We start from the raw sequence: 22,734 nt of genomic DNA, 5'->3' as shown, positions 1-22,734 counted from the left end.
TCATGTCAACTCATGGATTCATGTAGACTTGAGTGGGGAGAATAGGCTGCTGGGTTGTTCTCTATCTGTCCCTCTCTTGGTCTCTGTCTCTCTTTCTCTGTGTCCCTCTCCCTCTCTCTGACCCTCTGTCTCTCCCACTCTGTCTCTCTGTCTCTCCCTCTCTGTCCATCTCTCTGTCTCTCTGTCCCTCTCTGTCTCTGTCTCTCTGTCTGTCTCATTCTCCCTCTCTTTCTCTCTCCTCTCTCCCTCCCTCTCTTTCTCTCTCCTCTCTCCCTCCCTCTCTTCTCTCTCCTCTCTCCCTCCCTCCCTCTCTCTCTCTCTCTCTCTCTCTCTCTCTCTCTCTCTCTCTCTCTCTCTCTCTCTCTCTCTCTCTCTCTCTCTCTCTCTCTCTCTCTCTCTCCCCTCTCTCCTCTCTCTCTCTCTCTCTCTCTCTTCTCTCTCTCTCTCCCCCTCCCTCCCTCCCTCCCTCCCTCCCTATGTCTATCTCCCTTCCTCTCTCTCCCTGGCTTTTCCCCAATCAATTTGTTAGATCCAATGTTAACTGAAACTGAAAGTGGAAGCCGGGGTTTTGGAGAAGTCTTATGGGGTAATAATGGACTCCGGAGCCCAGACGTGCTTTTTGCCCTGAACTGCAGACTCGGAGGGTAAAAATAAGCATCCTGAAACCATGAAGAAGAGAGGGCAAGGCTTCTGGGCAGTGGTCAGGGCCGAGTTCAAGCCGGAGAGCGCCACCTGGTGGATAGATGTGATCCTGCGGCTCCTCGGGAGGAAGCCGGCGTAGCACTTGGAGCTTAAAGGCTGGCAAAGAGCTTTATTTCTGTTTTCTCCCTTGACCTTCACAATACGCCCGGGGTGCAGCTGGCCCCGGTGGCTGTCCCCATTTTGTTGTCAGTTGTTTCAGTCACGTCTGACGCTTCGTGACCCCATTTGGGGTTTTCTTGGCAAGGATCCTGGAGTGGTTTTGCCATTTCTTTCTCCAGTTCATTTTATAGATGAAGAAACTGAGGCACACATGGTGAAGTGACTTGTCCAAGGTCACCCTGCTAGAAAGTGTCTGAAGCTGGATTTGAACTCATGAAGATGAGTCTTCCTGACTCGGGCCCGGCACACCGTCCACGGTGCCACCCAACTGCCCCCTGCTCAGACAAGGAAGCTGGAACAGGAGGACTTTTAAGTGGCTTGTTCCAGGTCCCCCCAGCTAGGCAGGGTCTGAGCCAGGATTCACACTCAGGGCTGCCTCCCAGCTGGCCCTCTATTTCCCACATCCATGGACTGCCTCAGTTAGTGCAGTGACAGCGTCCCTCCCAGCCTTTCTGGGACTGAACCTCATCTGGGCCAGTTTGGCCAAAGCATCCCACGTAGACCACAGGGATGGTGGGCGGACCTCGGGGACCTCAGGGAGTCACGGAGTCGGGGATGGACGCTTACCACAGAATGGGGTTGTTTTCTGAATATTGAGCTAAACCACATTGGGAAGGTTTCTGTTTTTTTTTGGGGGGGGGAGGTTGTTCTCTTACTGTTTCTCAAGCTAATTCTGAGAGGTTTTCCGCTTCCTTTGAAGAACTGCTCTTTTGCACCAGCCTCGGAGGCCTGCTTTGAAATGGCCTTTTCTCCAGGCTGGCCGTGGGGCTCTCTTGTCCCCTGCTGGACCGGCGCTGGGGCCCACGATTGGTCCCAGAATGCCTTGTTCTTGTGGCTGCCTCGATGGAACGTTGGGAGGGCCCCAGAGGCCAGCTGTTCCCATCCCCAAAGGGCTTCTTCAGATTTTTTTGCTGCGAACTTGAAATGTCAACCCACAGGCTTACTTCCACATAGGAAGAAGAACAGGAAAAGGGAATCGCAGAGGAAACTCGGAATCTCTATTATGAACAGCTGCTGCGGTATAGAATACTCCTAATCAGGTCATTCCAACGTGGTCCTCTTTGGATCTCTTTCTAATTCTTTTGGCCCTCTTCTGGCTCCCTTGTTTTATTTTTTTATCTTAAAAGTCCTTTCCTTCCGTCTTAGAATCAATTCTGTGTATTGGTTCCAAGGCAGAAGAGCAGGCAGGGCTAGGCAATGGGAGTGAAAGGACTTGCCCAGGACGTGTCTAAGGCCATATTTGAACCCAGGACCTCTTGTCTCTTGGCCTGGCTTTCTTTCCCTGGAGCCACCCAGCTGCCACCATTAGTGGAACATCTTGTTTGAGATATCCAACAGGCAGCTAGAGATTTGAGACTGGAGGTCAGCAGAGAGATTAGAACCAGAGGAGCTGATCTGTGAATCATCAGCCTAGAGATGATCATTAAATCCATAGGAGCTAATGGGAGCGGATACCTGAAGTTAGTGACCAGGACCTGGAGGGGGAGCCAACAAAGGAAGCTGAGGAAGAATAAAGAGAACCAGGAGAGAACAAGATCCCAAAGAAGAGAAGAGAAGAGGGGCACCAACAGTGTCAAAATCTGCAAAGAAAGGTCAACAAAGGCGAAGTAAGGGGCAGCTGGGTGGCTAAGTGGTCAAAGAGCTAGATGTGGAGACAGGGTTCAAATCCAGCCTCAGACACTTCCCAGCCATGTGACCTTGAGCAAGTCACTTAACCCCCATTGCCTAGCCCTTACTGCTCTTCTGCCTTGGAACTAATACATAGTATTGATTCTAAAATAGAAGGTAAATGTTTATTTTTTTTAAAATACTATACAAATGTTATCTATTATTATGATCAACATATTAATGTAGTTTATTCTATTTATAATCTTACTTATGTGGAAGCAACTCTGGATTCCTGGTACAAATCTAACCTAGTCCTAGTATATAATCTTTCTCATATGTTATTATAGCCTTCACTTTTGCATATTCATTTGGGATATCAGTCTATAGCTTTCTCCACCCCCCCCCCCTTTTCTTGCTTCTTCCTGGAGGCCATGTCCAGTCTGGGGTTTCTTTTAGGTGGTGACCCGTAGCTGGCTTCTCTTTTCACTTTGCTCTCACACTCCAAGAGCCCTGAGCACTTTTTCACATACACCTCCGTGGTCCAGAGCATCTTTACAAAAATGGACCATAGACTGGGACATAAAGACGCCTCTAAAGAGGAAGAGAGGAGACATGCTAAACACATCACGTACTGATCCTACTGAAATAAAAATGATATTCTGTAAAAGAGCACTTAAAGAAAGAACTGAGAAGCGGTCTGAGGCTAATTAACACTATTCTAAAGAACTGGCGTGTCAAAGAGCTAATTATAGAAACAAAAGAAAAATTTAACAAAGAAAATTACTATAATGAGACAACATACTAAAACTTATAAGTTTCAGCCAAAGCAGTGGTGAGGGGGAAATTTCTCTCTCTAAAGGCTTTCATCAACAAAAGAGTTATTGATGAGACAACTAGCCCTAATTTCAAATAAGTAATATATTGAATGTACAATTAAAAACACCTTGAATAACGAATCAAATATCCCCAATTAGGTCACAAAGAAGAAATGATGAAAGTTAAAGAGATCAATAAAATTAAAAGCAAAAGACCACAGTAGATTATAGTTTTGTTCCCAGTCACCTGGGATGACTAGTTGTCATCCTTTACTCCTCACCCTCCATATCCAATAATGTTTCCAAGGCCCATCAATGGTTCCATCTTCCCAACTTCTCTCATATGTGTCCCCTTCTCTCCTCTGACACAGCCACCTCCTCGTACTGGTCATTGACTCCTCCTGCCTGGAACATGGCAATAGCCTTTTGGATGATTTCCCTTATTTAATTCTCTCCCCATGCTAGTCCATCCTCTGCTAAGCTGTCGAAGTGATCTTCCTAAAGGGAGCTCTTCCCATGCCACCCTACTATTCACTAAACTCCATTGGTTCTTTGGAAACTTTGATAAATAGCATGAGAAGTCCAGAGGGAAAAAAAAACAGATAATTATGGAGGCCATGAATCAGAGAATTAGAGGAAGGAAAGAAGGAAGGAAGGAAGGAAGGAAGGAAGGAAGGAAGGAAGGAAGGAAGGAAGGAAAAAATGAGAGAAATCCTTTTTGGAAAAGGGTGCAAGAAAAAGACAACTAGTGGACAGGACTAGTGGAAAGGGAAGAGAGGAAGGCAGAATTACTTTGGTGAGAGGGAAAAGGGGGCTGGTGGAAGAATTCTGTAACTAGATAAAAACAGGAAGAGAAAAGGAATCAATTAGTAAAACCCCAAAGGTAAAGGGGTAACAAATAAAAGAAGGGGACCAGGGGTGAGGGGAAAAGAATCAATGGGAAGAAAACCACCTTCAAAAAGATGATGTCGGGGACAGCATAAGTAGCACAGTGAATAATCAAAAGGACCTGGGTTCAAATTTGGCTTCAGATATTTTCTCTTTTTGGGACCTTCAGCAAATCACTTGATCCCAATTTCCTAGTCCTAGCTAGTCTTCTGGCTTAAAATTGATACTAAGACAAAAGGTAAAGGTTTAAAAAAAAAGATGAAGGCAAAGTAACTGAAGAAACATTCTATGTTTACAATAAAAGGCAGGGGGTCAAATCCTGAAAAGAAAATTTAGAGACAAATGGTGGAAAGTATAAAACCTAACTCTCATAATATTAAATGTAAATGGATTAAACAATCCAATAAAATGGCAAAGACTGACAGGTTGTATTAAAAAAAAAAACAACCTTACAATCAAATTAAGGGAATGGGAAAAAAATTTACTTCGCATCAAGTGAATCCAAAAAGTAGAAGTTGCAATCATGCTATCTGACAAAGCAAAAACATTCAAAAATAAAAAGGAATAGAGGGAAAACTACATTATGTTGAAAGAAACTACAGACAACAAAGCAATATCAGTAATAAACTTAAACACTCCAAATGCCTTATCCAAATTCATAAGAAACTCCTGAGCTACAAGATAAATAGTAAGATGATAGTCACAGAAGAATTCAATGTCTCTCTTCATTTTGGGTAAGTCTAACAGAAAAATAAAAGGGAAAATATGAAACTAAAAAAATTGCTGGAGAAACTAGAGTTAAAAGACTTATAACATCTTTTTTTTTTTTAACCCTTACCTTCCATCTTGGAATCAATAAGTGGTAAGGGCTAGGCAAGGGGGGTCAAGTGACTTGCTCAGGGTTACATAGCTAGAAAGTGGCTGAGGCCAGATTTGAACCTAGGGACTTTCAATCCACAGAGCCACCCAGCTGCCCCCCTTATAACATCTTCTAAATGGGACAGCAAGTGAATGTACATGTTTCTTAGCATGACAGAGAACTTTTACAAAAATTTGCCCTGTACTAGGACACAGAGATGTTGAAAAAAAAGGTAAAAACAGTTAATACGTCCTTTATAGACTATAACACAATAAAGACAGTAACTGGTTGAGGGACCACAAACAAAAGATAGAGATCCAAATGGAATCTAAACAATGAAATCCCAAATAACTAGTGGGTTAGAGAATAACAAATCATAAAAATGATTAATAATTATATAAATCAAAATTATAATCATGAAAAAACCTACCAAAATTTCTGGGATACAACTAAAGCAGTCCTCAGGGGAAAAGTCATATCCTAACAAATATACATTAACAAAATAGGAAAAGAGAGGATTCATGAACTAAATATGCATTTTAACAGAAAGCCAACAAGTAAACAAGCCTAAAATAAACACAAAAAAAAGAGATATATTAAAAACTAGAGGAGAAATGGATAAATTTGAAGCAAAAACATAGAAATGATAAATAAAACTAAAATCTGGCTCTTTGAAATGACTAATATAATTGATAATCCCTTATCTAATATGATTAAAACAAAGGGTAGAAAATCCAATTGATAAAACAGCAGGTGTGTAGGTGAAAATAATAAGAAAACTAGAAGAAAAAAAAGAAGAATAAAAAATTTTATAGTTACAGACTAACAAAATTGAGAACACAAAAGAAATATAAGAATACCTGAAAAATGTAACATATCCAATCTATCAAAAAACTCAGCCTTAGGAAAGGAAGATTTAGCTGTAAAGAAACTATCAAGGAGGTGAGGAGACTCCTAGTAATGATGGATTCACAAGAGAATTCTTTCAAAATTTTAAAGAACAGTGCCCACACTTCACAAATTCTTTTCAAAAATTGAGAAAGCACACTCAAAATCCTTTCATAAGATAAATATAGTTCTAATACCTAAACCAAGAAAAAATAAAGCACAGAAAAAAAGAGCTATAAGCTAATTTCATTAATGATCATTCATTCAAAAATTTCAAACGAACTACAATTTATCCAGGAAATCCTTCATTATGACCAAGTAGAATTTAGTACCAGAGAAATAAGGACGGTTCAACATTAGTAAAGCAATTACAATAATTAATCATATTAAAAATCAAATCACATGATCAGCTCAATAATTGCAGAAAAAGCCTTTGACAAAGTACCACAGTCATTCATGCTAAAAACCCTACAAAGTACAGGAATACAGGGGCCTTTTTTAATATCATAAAAAGTATATAGCTAAAGCAAAAGCAAGAATGATATACTATGGGGATATATTAGAATGTTTTCAAATAAATATAGGAGTGAAGCAAAGATGCCTAAATTCCCCACTATTATTTGATATAGTTTTTGAAATGCTACCCAGAACAATAAGCCAAAAGAAAGAAATTAAAGACCTAAAGAAAGGTAACAAGAAGATAAAGTTATCCCTGCTGCTCGGATGATATGATGGTTACTTGGAAAATCCTACAGAATCAGCAAAGATAGTTGAGACAATTACTAGCTTCAGTATAGTGGCAGGCTGTGAATGTAAATATCCAAAAGTCAAGAGCATTTCTATATAATAATAACAAAATGCAAGAAACAATAACAGAAAGGAAAAACCCATCCTATGTTATTACAAAATACAAATACATAAAATATCTGGGGATCAACCTACAAAAACAAACAAAAGACTTGTACAGATTCAATACAAAATACTCATTAAATAAAGAAAGAACAACTTAAAATAGCTGGAGGAATATTCAGTGCTCATGGCTAGGTTGTGCCAATATAAATTTAATAAACACTTCTAATACTATACCAATCAAATTACCAAGGGGATACTTTATAGAAATGAATAAAATAATAACAAAATTCATTTGGAAAAAATGAAAAATCTAGGTTATTAAGGGAAATGATGGAAAGAAGTAGAGACAAAAGGGGAGTAGAGCTTGTAGACATCAAACTACTATTAAGCAGCAATCATCAAAAACATCTAATATTAGTTAAAAAAATAGAAAGATCAATGAAACAGACTAGAAAAGGGAGAATCAGAGATAATAGAACTCAACAATGCAGTATTTGATAAAGTGGAAATCCTAAATTACATAGGGAAAAACTCCTTATTAAAAAAAACTGTTGGGAAAACTGGAAAGCAGTCCAGCTGAAATTAGGCTGAGGACAGCACTTTACAACATATTTCACAATACAGTCTAAATAGACATGGGATCATCCTTGACATTAAAGATCATACTATAAAAATTTAGAAGAAAAACATCCTATATTTCCTCACAATTTTGGGTGGGAGAGGCATTCTTTTTTTTTTTAAGAATTTAAGTTTGTTTATTTAATTAATTTAGAATATTTTTCCATGGTTACATGAATCATGTTCTTTCCCTCCCATCCTCCCACCCTGCTCCCATAGCCAATGAGCAATTCCACTGGATTTTACATGTGTCATTGATCAAGACCTAGTTCCATATTATTAACATTTGCACCAGGGTAATTGTTTAGAGTCTGCCTGCCCAGTCATATCCCCATTGACCCATGTGATCAAGCAGTTGTTTTTCTTCTGTGTTTCTGCTCCCACAGTTCTTTCTCTGGATGTGGAGAGCTTCTTTCTCTTAAGTCCCTCAGGGTTGTCCTGGATCATTGCATTGCTGCTAGTAGAGATGTCCATTACATTCTATAGTGCCACAGTGTATCTGTCTCTGTATAATGTTCTCCTGGTTCTGCTCCTTTCACTGCATCACTTCCTGGAGGTTGTTCCAGTCTCCATGGAATTCCTCCAGTCCATTATTCCTTTGAGCACAATAGTATTCCATCACCAACAGATACCACAGTTTGTTCAGCCACTCCCCAACTGATTGGCATCCCCTCATTTTCCAATTTTTTGCCACCACAAAGAGTGCAGCTATGAATATTCTTGTACAAGTCTTTTTCCTTATTATCTCTTTGGGGTACAAGCCCAGCAATGCTCTGGCTGGATCAAAGGGCAGACAGTCTTTTATCGCCCTTTGGGCATAGTTCCAAATTGCCCTCCAGAATGGTTGGATCAGTTCACAACTCCACCAGCAATGAATTAATGTCCCTACTTTGCCGCAGCATCCCCTCCAGCATTCATTACTTTCCTTTGCTGTTATGTTAGCCAATCTGCTAGGTGGGAGGTGATACCTCAGAGTTGTTTTGATTTGCATCTCTCTGATTATCAGAGATTTAAAACATTTTTTCATGTGCTTATTAATAGTTTTGATTTCTTTATCTGAAAATGGCCTATTCATGTCCCTTGCCCATCTTTCAATTGGGGAATGGCTTGGTTTTTTGTTCAATTGGGAGATGCATTCTTAACCAAATAAGAGATAGGGACAATTACAAAGGATAAGAGAGAGATTTGATTACTTGAAACTAAAGAGCTTCTGCATAGACAATTAATCCCATTAATACATGATTCTTATTATTACAAATCTGTTATAAGAAGGGAGGTGATCAGAAGGGGAAAATATTGGTATCAACTTTCTCTGATAAGGGTTTGGTACTCAATATAATCAATATTGGAAAATTAGTGACTTCTGAACACTCATGTTCCTTGTGTCTCCTCCCCCTTGATGTAGTAGCCTATGGGAGAATGAGAGAAATCATTCTTGTATGTGTATGACAGAAATCCTTCTTATCACTTACTTTGCTCTGCTATTTCATTAAATATCTTTGCTATGAAAAAATATATATCAATGGTAAATAAAATTATATAACACTAATAACCATTCCCCAATTGATAAATGATCAAAGAATATGAAGTCTCAGGGGCAGCTGGGTAGCTCAGTGGATTGAGAGCCAGGCCTAGAGATGGGAGGTTCTGGGTTGAAATATGGCTTTAGACACTTCCCAGCTGTGTGACCCTGGGCAAGTCACTTAACCCTCATTGCCCAGCCCTTACCACTCTTCTGCCTTGAAACCAATACATAGTATTAATTCTAACATGGGAGGTAAGAGTTAAAAAAAAAAAGAATATGAAGTCTCTAAAAAAAATTGAAAACCATAAGGAAAAAAATACTCCAAATCACTAATAATAAGAAAAATGTAAATGAAAACAACCCTGAAATGTCACCTCATACTCTGAAAATGGACAAAAATGACACAAAATGGCATCCATCACTATTGTTGGGATTGGGGAAGAGTGAGCACAATAATACATTTTTGATGGAGCTGTAAAACACCAATGATGCAACCAAATGGGAAAGCAATTTGGAAACATGCACATAAAATGTCTAAAATATCTGGAGTAGGCTTCTTGAGGAAGACTTGAGTTTAAATCCAGATGTATACTAGCTGGGTGACCCTGGACAAGTCTCTTCCCCTTATTTGCCTCGGTTTCCCCATCTGTAAAGTGAGCTGGAGAAGGAAGTGGCAAACCAGTCCAGTATCTTTGCCAAGAGAACTCCAAAAGGAGTCACGGAAAGTTGGACACAACAAAACAACAACCTGAGGATATAATCCATGTGTCTCCTCTGAAGCCTGTTATCAGGTAGGCATCTGCGGAGTCTAATTAGACAGTAAGCCCAGGAGTGGTTCTGTTATATCCTGATGACCTTAAAGCAAAAATAGAAAGAGAAGGAAAGGCAGGTTAGGGTGAAATATCTCCCATAATTGGAGCAGAGTCTCTGCAAACAAGAAGGAGAGGGTGAGAATGAGGGATGGGAACCTCATGCTCATGTGAGCCCACCTGGTCAAAGAAGGGAAGATCACACCCAGAGCTGGGTACAGAAATGCATTTTATTCCATAAATAGAAGGGAAAGGCAAGGAAGGAATTATTAAGAGGGAGAGTAGATTAAGGGATTAAAAGGGACAGCTAGGTGGCGCCATAGTGCAGAGTGCCAGACCTAGAATTAGGAACCACTCAACCCCCCCCCCACAATAATCCTTACCTCCTATTTTAGAATCAGTACTTTGTATTGATTCCAAGGCAGAAGTAAGAGCTGGGCTAGGCGAATGGAGGTTAGGTGACTTTCCCAGGATCACACAGCTAGGAAGTATCTGAGGCTGGATTTGAACCATCATCCTATCCCAGAAAGATGCTTCTTGAGTCCACATCTTACCTTAGTCACTTACTAGTTGTCTACACAAGAGCATTTAGGTGGCACAGCAGATGGGCTTAGAATTAGGAAGACCTGAGTTCAAATCCAGCTGCTGACACTGACTAACTAGGTGACTCAGGAAGAGTCACTTAGCTGTTGTTGCCTTAAAACAACACGATTTTTATATATAGTATATAATGGAGTGCCAGTATGCTGTCAGAAATGATAAAGGGGTGATGGAATACTACTGTGCTATAAGGAATGGTGAATCAATGGATTTCTATAAAAACTGAGAAGACCTTCATGAACTGATGCGGAGTGAAATGAGCAGAACCAGGAGAACATTGTACACAGAGACTAAAACATTGTGGAACGATCAAATGTAATCAACTTTGCTACTAGCAGCAATGCAATGACCCAGAGCAATCCTGAGGAACTTATGAGAAAGAAGCTATCCACATCCAGAGAAAGAACTGTGGGAATAGAAATGCAGAAGAAAACATGATTTGTCACTTGTTTATATGGGTGTATGATGGGGGGGGGGAGTTAAAATTTACTATATTACAAAATAAATAATAAGAGGGGAAGAAAGAAAATAAATCATGTAACATCTTGGAAAAAAAATAAAATTGTAAATGAAGAAGGAAATAGGATTTGAGTGATACTATATGTATAACCCAGTGGAATTGCTTGCTAACTCTGGGATGGAGGAGGGAAGAGGGGAGGGAGAGAACATGAATCATGTAATCATGGGAAAAAATTAAAAAATAAAACAAAAAATAATGATATGAAAAGAAAAGATTCAGGCTGAAAAAAGAAATGAAAGGGATGGTTTTAGAAAAATGTGAGAAAATTTTTATGAACTCATACAGAATCAAGGAAATAGAATCAGGAGAACATTTATACAGTGATCACAATATGGTAAAGACAAGCTGCTTTGAAAGACTTAGAAACTCTGACCAGCATGATGACCAACCAAAGTCCAGACTCATCATGACTCCAGAGGACACATGATGAAGCATGCCTTGTAGGGCTTGATAAAGAAGTGAAGGATTCCGAGCCCAGAAGTTCCTTTATTTATGTGTGTGTATATGTATATACATAGGTGTGTATTTACATATGCACAAGATATATGTATCATGTATACATGTGTGAAAACACAAACACATACATATGGTCAATGCAAAATGTATTTTGTTTGACTATGTATGTGTGTAATGAGTGCCTTTTTTCCTTGGTGGAGGGCAGTGGGAGAGAGAGAAGGTAGATTTTTTTAATTAAAAATTTTTATTTAATTAATTAATTTAGAATATTTTTCCATGGTTACACGATTCATGTTTTTTCCCTCCCCTCCTCTCACTCCCCTCCTTTGGCCGAAGCTTAATTCCTCTGGGTTTTACATGTGTCATTGATCAAGACCCATTTCCATATTATTAATATTTGCACTAGGGTGATCGTTTAGAGTCTACATCCCCAGTCATATCCCCATCAACGCTGTGATCAAGCAGTTGTTTTTCTTCTGTGTTTCCGCTCCCACAGTTCTTTCTCTGGATATGGATAGCTTCTTTCTCATAAGTCCCTCAGAACTGTCCTGGATCACTGCATTGTCACTAACGGAGAAGTCCATTACCTTCGATTGTACCACAGTGTATCAGTCTCTGTGCACAAGGTTCTCCTGGTTCTGCTCCTCTCACTCTGCATCACTTCCTGGAGGTTGTTCCAGTCTCCATGGAATTCCTCCAGTTCATTATTCCTTTGAGCACAATAGTATTCCATCACCAACATATACCACAATTTGCTCAGCCATTCCCCAACTGAAGGGCATCCCCTCGTTTTCCAATGTTTGCCACCACAAACAGCGCAGCTATGAATATTCTTGTACAAGTCTTTTTCCTTATGATCTCTTTGGGGTACAAACCCAGCAGTGCTGTGGCTGGATCAAAGGGCAGGCAGTAAAAGGTAGATTTTTAATGATTAAAAAATACAATTTAATTTTTAAAAAATCTAATTCAAATGGATAAGACAAAGAGCCATTCCCCAATTGGTAAATAGTCAAGGGCTATAAACAGGCAGTTTGAAAGGAAGAAATCCAAGCTATCAACAACCTAGTAACCGCACTGGCAGGTGGCCTCCTTCAGGACCCCTGGACCTGGTGGCCCCCTTTGGGGTTCTCTTGGCAGACAGCGACGTGGCTGGCCATTTCCTTCTCCAGGCTGCTGGGGGCAGTAATGGGAACAAGACCCTCAGACTGAAATCTTGCATTTGTCACCAGTTAGCCCTGTTTAAACATCAGCTGCCAAACCTGGAGTTTCAGCATTAGTCAAGCACGAATTGCAGACTGATCAGTTACCCACTCTGTGTGCTGGATCTGAAATAGTCTATCCTGGGCATCCGCCGTGTGTCAAATCTGTTTTATTATTTGCTCATATTGTTCTAGATTTACTTTCATTTAGAACTGTAAGACAGAATGAATTACCTATAGCGGCCCTCCAATGGACTGCGTCCCCGGCCTCCGCAGAGTCTCATTCCAAAGGGCAGCCAGACCCCCTTCCACACATGAGACACATGCTGACAGGGCAGACAATGGGGAACAAGGGACCAGCCCATGGAGGCTCCAGCAGTCCAGAAGAAGCCCCCAAACCTGCGCATGCTCCTTATTCTCTGCTATGTAGGCGTCCAACCCAACCCCAGCTCCCCCTGAATTTGGCCATACCCATTTTCCAGGGTTTTGAGGAGAGGCGAAGAGTCCTCTGGAGCAGGAGGTGACAAGCCCCCGGCCCCTAATAAATATGCCAACCTGGATCCACAGAGCTTGGAAACTACCACTCTATAGTGGGAGCTGCTATCCCACACAGGAAGCTGCCACGCTCTAGCTAGAGCTGCTCCTCCATCAGCCCAGGCCTGGAGAACTGCCATTCTATGAGCTCCAGAGAGGCCACTCTACTAGGCTCCCCTGGGTCCCCCTAATGCATCAGCCCTAGGGCTATCTGATTAGCCCCCAGACTATTCCACCAGCTTTTAGGCTATTATACCACCTTAAACTTAATTAAATAAAATCCTTTTCTTCTGGATTGAACAGTTTGAGTCTCCCATTCTTGAAGCAAGATCTTGCTACCAGCTTGGGTGTGGTTTTCCCACAACAAGCTCGTTTTTTTCAGATGAGGAAACTGAGGCCAACAGAGTTCAGTGACTTGCCCAGGGTCACCCAGTTAGTGTCTGAGGCTGGATTTGAACTCAGATCTTCCTAACTTCAGGCCCTTAGCTTATCTCCCCTCAAAATGTTCAGCAGCCTTTGGGAGTCTTATTGGGCCGTCCTGGCTGGCGGGGCTTTCAGCTATTTCTCTTTATCCCTCTTTATCCTAGTCTATTTTTAGAGCTCCACAGGAGTCTGTGTGAGAAATCTGGGTTTGTCCCCATCCTACCATGTGGTGATCTTAACCAGAAGTCTTTGGTAGCCTTTTCCTGGTTCCTTCTGGAAGTGCTATTTGTGGCCAGGGAGAATCACTCCCAAGGGACTAATTACCCTCCACTTAGATAAGTAAGTTCCTGTTGTCTACTTGATAAGTCTCTTTGGCTGATCTAAGTTATGTCCTGGATTCCTGGCCCAGGGAGAAGCCCATTTCCCTAAATGTTGTTATGAGCTCAGCAAATAGTGCCTCTGGGGAAGGAGTCACCCATCCCAGGACTCTTCCCTTCCCTTCTCCCCTGGACCCTTCCTTGCAGGTCTGGCTCTCCAGGCCAAGTCCCTCCAGGGCGGCCCCTCCCAGAGCACCCAGCAGCAAGGTCCTAGCTCTTGCCCTCTTCCCAAAGACCCTCTTGGAAGCCCTTATTGGCCGGCCGGCCGGCCTTTTCCTGCCCTTTCTCCTCTGCAGAAGGTTCTTCCTGACCAGGCTGTAGCTACCCTCTTCCAGTCTTATTGGGCAGCTATCGCTCTTTGGTTCTCTCTATCCCTCCTTATCCTGGTCGGTTTTTAGAGCTCCACAGGAGTGTTCGTGAGACATCTGGGTTTGTCTGCATCCTATGCTGTGGGATCTTACCCAGAAGCCTTCTCTCCCTCTCTCTTTCTTCATGGAAACGTCCAGCTTCCCAGCCCCGCACCTGGAGCACACACGGACAGGCTTCTCGGGGGCCCTTCGCCTCCTCCTCTGGGAGGAAGAGCAGCTTTTATGGTGGAATAAAGAAGGAAAGCCTCCGTCCAGCCTGGGAAGCACGCTCTTGGCACACGTATTATAAGAGATTGCCCTTAGTCTCCCTAATAACAGATTAAAAAAAAACCAAAAAACAGCTGTTGGCATTTAGCCCTCAGCTCCCAACGCTTAGACTTCCCACTCCGGCCTCTGCCTTGTTTGCTCCTTGGTGACTCCTTTGCTCATGGCAGCCGGTGAAGGGAGGAGAGTCTCTGTCCTTGTCACATCCAGGGCTCCAGGAGAGGCTGAGTTTTAGAGGAGGAGGAGCCGGAGCTAGCTTCGGGACCAGTCTCGGGGAGGCCAGGCCAGCAATTATGCCACATCTGGCCATGAACCAGCTGGATCCAACGTTACATTGGAGCTGAATTAAGTTGGGAGCCTCCTTTCTCAGAGGAAAATATGGTAGAGGGGAAAGAACGCTTTGAAGCAATGAACCCAGTGGGACGGAGCTCAGCTGGTGAGGGCAGCAGCCATTGTTTGCCCCTCGTTTTCCCAGAGTCCTGTGGGGCGATGCCGTGTCTGGACGGGGGGCAGAGCCGTCCGCCCCGCTCTCCCACAGCCATCAAAGTCCAGCGGCAAGACAGAAGTCAGAAGAGCCGGGATGGCCTGGGATGCCGTGGATGGCCGGGGCCTCTTCCAGCCTGACGGAGCTCCGATGTTCCACAGCACCTTGGTGGCCCCTGGAACGCATCGGTGGGGAGTCGTCGCCGGCTAGTGGCAGCCATCGCCCTCAGGCACCAAAAACCATCTGGTTTGGCCCTTGTGCCCAGGTGGCTTTCCAGGGCGGAGCTGCTGGGCACCTCAGAGCTTCTAGGAGCCCTACATGAGAGCTGAGAATAGGTGAACCCCAAAGATGAGCAGCCCTGAAAAGCGTCACCCCAGAGGGGCTAGACCTCACGCACCCCGACGGTAAAGAGATACCAGCGAAGCCCTCCAGGTGCCAAGGGTCAGAGCACGTGTGCTAGGTTCATCTCTATTCCTTTTCTTTTCTCAAGCCCTTCCCTTCTGGCTTAGAATCAAGTCTCCGCTCCAAGGCAGAAGAGCAGGGAGGGCTAGGAAATTGGGGTTAAGTGGCTTGCCCAGGGTCCCACGGCTGGGAAGCGTCGGAGGCCAGATTGGAACCCAGGAGGAACCTACAAAAGGCTACCAAAGACTTCTGGTTAAGCTCACCACAGGATAGGATGTAGACAAACCCAGATGGCTCACAAAGACTCTAAAAATAGAACAGGATGAAAACCAAAGAGAAATAGCCGGAAGCCTCTAGGCCTGGCTGTCCAGCCACTGGGCCACCTGGTGCCTGGGCCTCCTCCCTTTTAAAGTGAGACGTCACACTTTCCTTCGTCTGTATTCCCATAATCCCTCAAGGTCCAGAAGATGATTCCTTCCAGCCCTGCAGAGGAGTCTCCCAAGGCCCGCATGCAGCGACATGTCCGTGCAGAACTTGGTTGAGCCTGGCTCAGTGGAGAGAAGGGAGATCCCTCTGAACTCTTTATCAATGCTCCTAAGACATCTATTAAAACCATTAATATTTCAGTCTTTTAGGCAATCGATGCTGCATTTTCCCTTCAGTTGCCCCAAGGAGAGCCCAGAAAATCAGCAAACATCTGATCTCCTAATCAGCTCAGATAACAACCTGTGTACATGCTAGATATTATTGAGGCAACATCAGGTTAGAAATTTCTTTGCAAAATCTTAGGGGAAAATGCTGGTGGGTGCTGTGCAGCCCTTAGGTTACTTTCTCTACTACTCAGTAAATTCTACTGGCTCCCTATTACCTTTTTATATTATATTTATATATTTTTTTATTTTTATTTAAATAATTTATACTTATTATATAAATTATATTTATATATTACATATAATATATGTTATATATTATGTTATATATAAAAATTATATTTATATATTATATATAATATATGTTATATATAAATTATATTTATATATTATATATAATATATGTTATATATAAATTATATTTATATATTATATATAATATATGTTATATATAAATTATATTTATATATTATATATAATATATGTTATATATAAATTATATTTATATAATATTATAAATAACATCCTCTTTTTTTAATCTTAATAGCAATCTTTTTATTTTTATTTTAAAATATGTTTTCATGGTTACAGGATTCATTTTCTCTCCCTCTCCTCTTTCCTCCCCCCTCCTGGAGCTGACAAGCAAGTCCACTGGGTTGTACAACATCCTCTTTTTGGCATTTAAAGTATTTCACCACTTGGCCCTTTCCTGCCTTTCCAGAGTTCTTACACTTTTTTGTTGTCGTTCTGTTTGGTCTTGATTCTTTGAGACCCCGTGGATCACAGCACGCCATTACTGGCCATGAGGTGGTTTATCATTTTCTTCTCCAGCTCACTTTACAGATGAGGAAACTGAGGCAAACAGGGTAAAGTGACTTGTCCAGAGTCACCCAGCTAGTAAACTCCATGCCCAGGGTTCTATCCATGGAGCCACCTATTATTCTAATAAAAGCCTCTCTTACACCTTACTTCCTCACCATACAATCTACCATCTTTGATCAGGTAACACAGCCTCCTTGATATCCCTCCAACAGAATGCTTCATCTCTAATCTCCATGCCTTTCCACTGACTGTCCTCATGTCTGGAATGTTCTGCCCTTACCTCCGTCTCTTGACTCAGTTCAAATTCTGCTTTTTCAGGATTGAGAGTCCCCCACTCCCACTGGTGCTAGTGCATCTCCTCTGAGATTACTTTCCATCTACTCTGTGTCAGTATATATATATATATATATATATATATATATATAATATATATACGTATACATATATATAAATATATATAACATATATAATTTAAACTAAATTGAGATATATAATTTAATTGATAAATTTATTTAATTTCATTAAATTTAAATGTATTAATGTCTTTACATTTAAATTATTTCATTTATTTAGTTGATATATTTATCCATACATTTTAATTTAATCGCTATATGGAAATTCAATTTAATAGCTATATTCTATATAATTAAATTTCATTGCTATAGATTTATGTGTCTATTCAATTGAGTCGAATTGCTGTCTCGATGCTGCTTGGTCCCCAGTCTGCTTCTCCTGTGTCGCATCTCCACTTGCCTTTCGGTACTCTCAAACTGGATGTTCAGTAGCCATCTTAAACTGAAAATGTCTCCTACCGAACTCATTATCTTCCCCCCAAAGGCCTCCCACCTTCCTTGAAATTATCGAGGGCACCACAGTCCTCCCAGGTCCTTAGACTGGCGAGCAAGGAGTCATCCTTCTCCCGGAGACCCCGTATTAAAGCTCCTGCTCATCCCATCTCTGCCACGTCTCTTTAGCTGGCCCCTTCTCTCCTCTGCCCCTGCCACCACCCGGATGCCGGCCCTCATCCTGCCTCAGGTCTCTCCCTTCTCCATCCATCCTCCACTCAGCCACGAAAGAGATTTCCCTAAAAATACAAACAAACAAAAAACAAAACCAGCATTTCCCTATTCCTTAGCCTCCCCTCGCCTGGCCTCCTCCTGCTTTTCCAGCCTTTTCCCACCTTCCTCTCCAGCCCGTCCTGTTTGGTCTGGTGGCCGCCTGGCTTTCTCTCCTGTCTCCTCTGCTCTGACCACTGACATCTCTGGCTTCCTCTAAATCCCAACTAAAATCCCAGCGTCTTTTTGAGGGTTAATTTTTATTCGATTAACCTATTTCTGAATGCTTCCCAAAGTTATACGATCGCTATCGTCTCCCTCCCTTCTTTCCTCCCCCCTTCCCAGAGCGGACGAGCCATTCAATCTCAAAATCCCAACTTCTAGGGGAGCCTTCCCCAACCCCTTTCAACTCCGGTGCCTTCCCTCCCTTCATCGTCTCCTGTTGATCCAGTATTTTGTGGTTCAGTCTTTGTGGGCCCATCCCTGGAGTGGTTGGCCATTTCCTTCTCCAGCCTGTTTTTTACAGATGAGGAAACTGAGGCTTGCTCGGGGACCCACAGCTTGTAAGCGTCTGAGGCCAGATTTGAACTGGGGAAGCTGCGTCTTCCTCTTGAGGCACTCCTAGCCCCCACGTATCCTGGAGAGATTTGCTTCGGATCCGTTCCGTGGCACGTTCTCTCTCCTGTTGGCTCTTTGGGCGCAGGGGCCATCCAGAGTGCCTGGCCCTTAACCCTTAATAAAGGGCAGTTTGCCTGTTGTCAGCCCATTGGAATGGAAGCTCCTCAAGGGCAGGGACCCCAGACCTGTGCCTGCCCAGAACACACACTGCCTGGCTCCACTCCCAGGTTTAGGAGGGTCTGGAATTCCTCTAATGAAAGCTCCTTTGCTTAAGCCAACTTTTAATAGTCAAGCAGTAGGGACAGTCCTAGGTGACTCAGTGGGTAGAGCCAGGCCTGGAGGCTGGGAGGTCTTGGGTTCAAATTTGGCCTCAGATGCTTTTTAGTAGTGGGGCCCTGGACAAGTCACTTAACTCTGGTCACCTAGCCCTTCTTGTTCTTTTGCAGTATTTAGTATCTTCTAAGACAGAAAGATTTTTTAAAAAAGTTGTCAAGAAGCTAGATTTGAACTCAATCAGATGGAATTTCCTGACTCCAGGCCCTGGACTCTCCCTAATAAGTTCAACAGAAGGCTTTCACTTTTTTTTTTTTAAACCCTTACCTTCCATCTTAGACTCAATACTGTGTAATGGTTCTAAGGCAGATGAGTGGTCAGGGTTAGGCAATGAGGGTTAAGTGACTTGTCCAGGGTCACCTAGCTAGAAGTGTCTGAGGTCAGATTTGAACTCAGGACCTCCCGTCTCTAGGCCTGACTCTCTATCCACTGAGCCACCCAGCTGCCTCCCAGGCTGTGTCTCCTCCTCAATAGCCTTCATTTCTCTTCTGCACTTTTCAAAGAATGCTTCAAGAACACACTCCTGATTCTCTTCTGGGCCATCTCCGCCTCCTCTCCCCCAAGGATAAAGGAGGATGACCACCGTCTAAGACAGAGTGGAGCAAACCCATCCCCATGGGGGGGTGTGAGGAGAGAGGCCTAAGGTGTGCCTTCAGCATCACTGGAGGAGAGAGCTCAGGCAGAAGTCTCGGTCCTCAGCTGGCTTCCCTTCCTCTGACTGCACCTGGGGAGGAGGCTCATTACTCCATCTCCTCCGGCCTGGAGCCCACCCTCTGCCTTGATGATTGCCCAGGAAAGAACTCCCAACCTCTACTTAAGAGAGAGCCGGTTCAAACATCTCCCTTCTCCTCTGGCCGCACTCCTTCCTTCGTGATTTTTCTGACTTACTCACCATGTCCCCCTCCATCCTTTCCAGCTCATTCCTGTCCAACTCTTCACCACTCCATCTGGAGTTTTCCTGCCAAAAATACTGGCACAGTTTGTCATTTTCTTCTCCAGCTCATTTTACAGATAAGGAAACTGAGGCCAGCAGGGTTAAGTGATTTCCCTAGGGATTTGAACTCAAGTCTTCCTGAATCCAGGCACTCCATGCTCAATCTACCATGCCACCTAGCTGCCTCTTTTGTCTGTTATCTTTTCCAGTTAGACTGTAAGTTAATTTAGAGAAGATTGCTTTTTTTTATCTATATTTCAGCAGTTAGCACAGTGCCTATTTAAAAGTTAAAATTAAATATCAATAATAATATTATATTTTAAGAGATTTATCAATGATCATTAGAAATCAAGGAATAAAGAAGATACAAAATAAAGACCACATGCCCATGGCTGGTTAGTCATTTTTAGTCAACCCCACTCACCATCATCACTGCTGATTCCACATCAGAGAGAGGGAGCCTCCAAAGCCCACGCCCTTTATCCTCTGTCTACAGGAAGTACGTAATGACAGGAAGTCAGTGGGCTCTTGGGATATGTAGTTCTTTTTTAGGGTAACAGATTTTCAATCTGTTAGCACATAGTAGGTACACTTTATAATTCAGAGGTTTTTACGCCTTTTACTTTTTTATTTTTTCTGTTACATGTGGAAATACTTTTTGGCAATTGTTTCTGACATTTTAAAATTCAGATTTTCAGAGGGTAGCTAGGTGGCTCAGTGGATGGAGAGCCAGGCCCAGAGATGGGAGGTCCTGGGTTCAAATGTGGTCTCAGACACTTCCTAGGCAAGTCACTTAACTCCCATTGCCTAGCCCTTATCATTTTTCTGCCTTAGAACCAATACACAGTACTGATTCCAAGACAGAAGGTGAGGGTTTAAATAAATAAATAAAAATAAAAAATAAAATTCACATTTTCTCCCTCCCTCCCTTCCCTCACCCCAGAGATGAATAGTCTGATATAGGCTGCAACTGAACATTCATGTAATACATTTAATTTTTTAAAATATAATTTAATTTAAAAAATATTTTCCATGGTTATATGATTTGTGTTCTCTCCCTCCCCTCTTTCCTCCCCTCTCCTGGAGCTGACAAGCAATTCCACTGAGTTACACATACATGTAATACATTTAAGAAGTGTTTATTGACTATCTTCAGGGGTTTGGCAAAGTGATAACTAGTTATTGTATTCATCAGAGTTCAATTTTGAAAATTGTTTTTCTCCTAGTATTGTATACATTTTCCTCTTGTTCTGTTCACTTCACTCTGCATCAGTTTATATGAGTCTTCCTAGATTTCTCTGAACCCATCCCTTTCAGAATCTATTATGGCATAATGATATAAAATCACATTTAAACAGTCAGTCAACAAGCATTAGTAAGACTTAACATATGCCAAGTGACTTGCTAAGTGCTAGGAATACAAACAAACTAAAAAACATCCCTAGCCTTCAAGGAGCATTCATTCTAATGAGGGAGGCCACAGAGAAATAATCTAGCCTATATAAGACATACAGAGCTGGGAGAAGGCTGGATTGTAAACTATCACTTGTTAGGTCACTCTGCAACTAATGGGCACCACCTCTCTCGACTCCCAGTTTTTTGCTACCACAAAAACTATGGTTATTAATACCTTTATATATCTAGATCCTCTCTTTCGTTGATCTTTTGGGGATAGAGGCCTTATAGCACTATTGCTGGCTCAGAGTGTGCAGGATTTGGGGACAGATTCTCTCTTGAATCCCTGGTTAGCTCTCTTCTCTGCTGCCAAAGGTTTCATGCCTTGAAGCAATTTCCTGCTGAGAATGTCTCTGCTTTCTCTGTAATGTGAGTGTGTATTTCTGTTACCTGCTGGGTGTGTTTTGACTTTACCTTGAACTGTTAAACTTTCAGGACTGATAAGTTCTATAACCCCGATATTAACCAGTTGGATTAAACCAATGGGGACAGGAGTAAGGAGAGAGAACCAAATCTATACCCACCCACCCATTTACGGGTACTTAAGAATAGTGGGTCTCCTCTCGTAATGAAGAGAGAAGCAGCAACGGGTAAACCCAGTTTAAATAAAACGTGGGATAATATTCAACTAAGCAAAGTCATCCCAAGAACATTTGGGGTTGAAAATGGAAGCAGAACAATAAATGAAAAAAGATGGAAAAGATCTGAAAGATTATTTACAAAGTGTATAAGGGCTGGAAGGGGCCAGTGAACATGGAATGTTAGAGCTAGAAGGGCCCATGGAACATAAACAAAAGATTGTGAGAGTTGCAAGCTGCCTTAGAAAGACCAGGCAGTGGCATCTCTAGGAGCTTTGTTCTTTTTACCCCTTTAAAATCCTTACTTTTTGTCTTAGTAACAATTCTAAGAAGGGCAAAGCCTTGGCAAATGGAATTAAGTGACTTGCCCAGAGTCACACAGCTAGGAAGTATCTGAGGTCAGATTTGAACTCAGGACCTCCCAAAGCCAGGCTTGGCACTCTATCCCCTGTTCCTCCTAGTTGCCCTTCTAGGAGTTCTTTTTTTTTTTCTTTCAGAAATTAGACCTCTTCCTCTATGTTCAATGACACTGCATCCCTGGTCCTCCTTCCTAATGCTGGATCCCTTAGCTCTTTTTTTCAGACTCTAACTCACTAGCCCCAGGGGGAAGAGTCTGAATCAAATACCTCTTTGCCATTTTTCCTTCTAGACCTTCCCTCTGCTTACATAACTCACTGACCTTTCTTTCTTTGAGGTTCACTTAAACATGATTTTTCACCCAATAGAGATCTTGGTGATTGTTCTCTACCATCCCCTTAAACATTCCTTTGCCAAGGAGTTCAGTGCCTGGGTCAGTCTCCCAATCTACCTCTGCTTTCTACTAGTGGACTTCACTAGACACATCTCAGTTCCTTCCACCACCCTAACCACTGAGTTCTAATCGTCTCAGGACTCCTCAAGCAGTGTATAATCCCTCTCAGGCACAGTCATAGGCTTGAT

This window comes from Monodelphis domestica, chromosome 2, assembly GCF_027887165.1.
Source record: "Monodelphis domestica isolate mMonDom1 chromosome 2, mMonDom1.pri, whole genome shotgun sequence".
NCBI classification, from domain to species: Eukaryota; Metazoa; Chordata; class Mammalia; order Didelphimorphia; family Didelphidae; genus Monodelphis; species Monodelphis domestica.
This window is presented reverse-complemented; position numbering follows the sequence as displayed.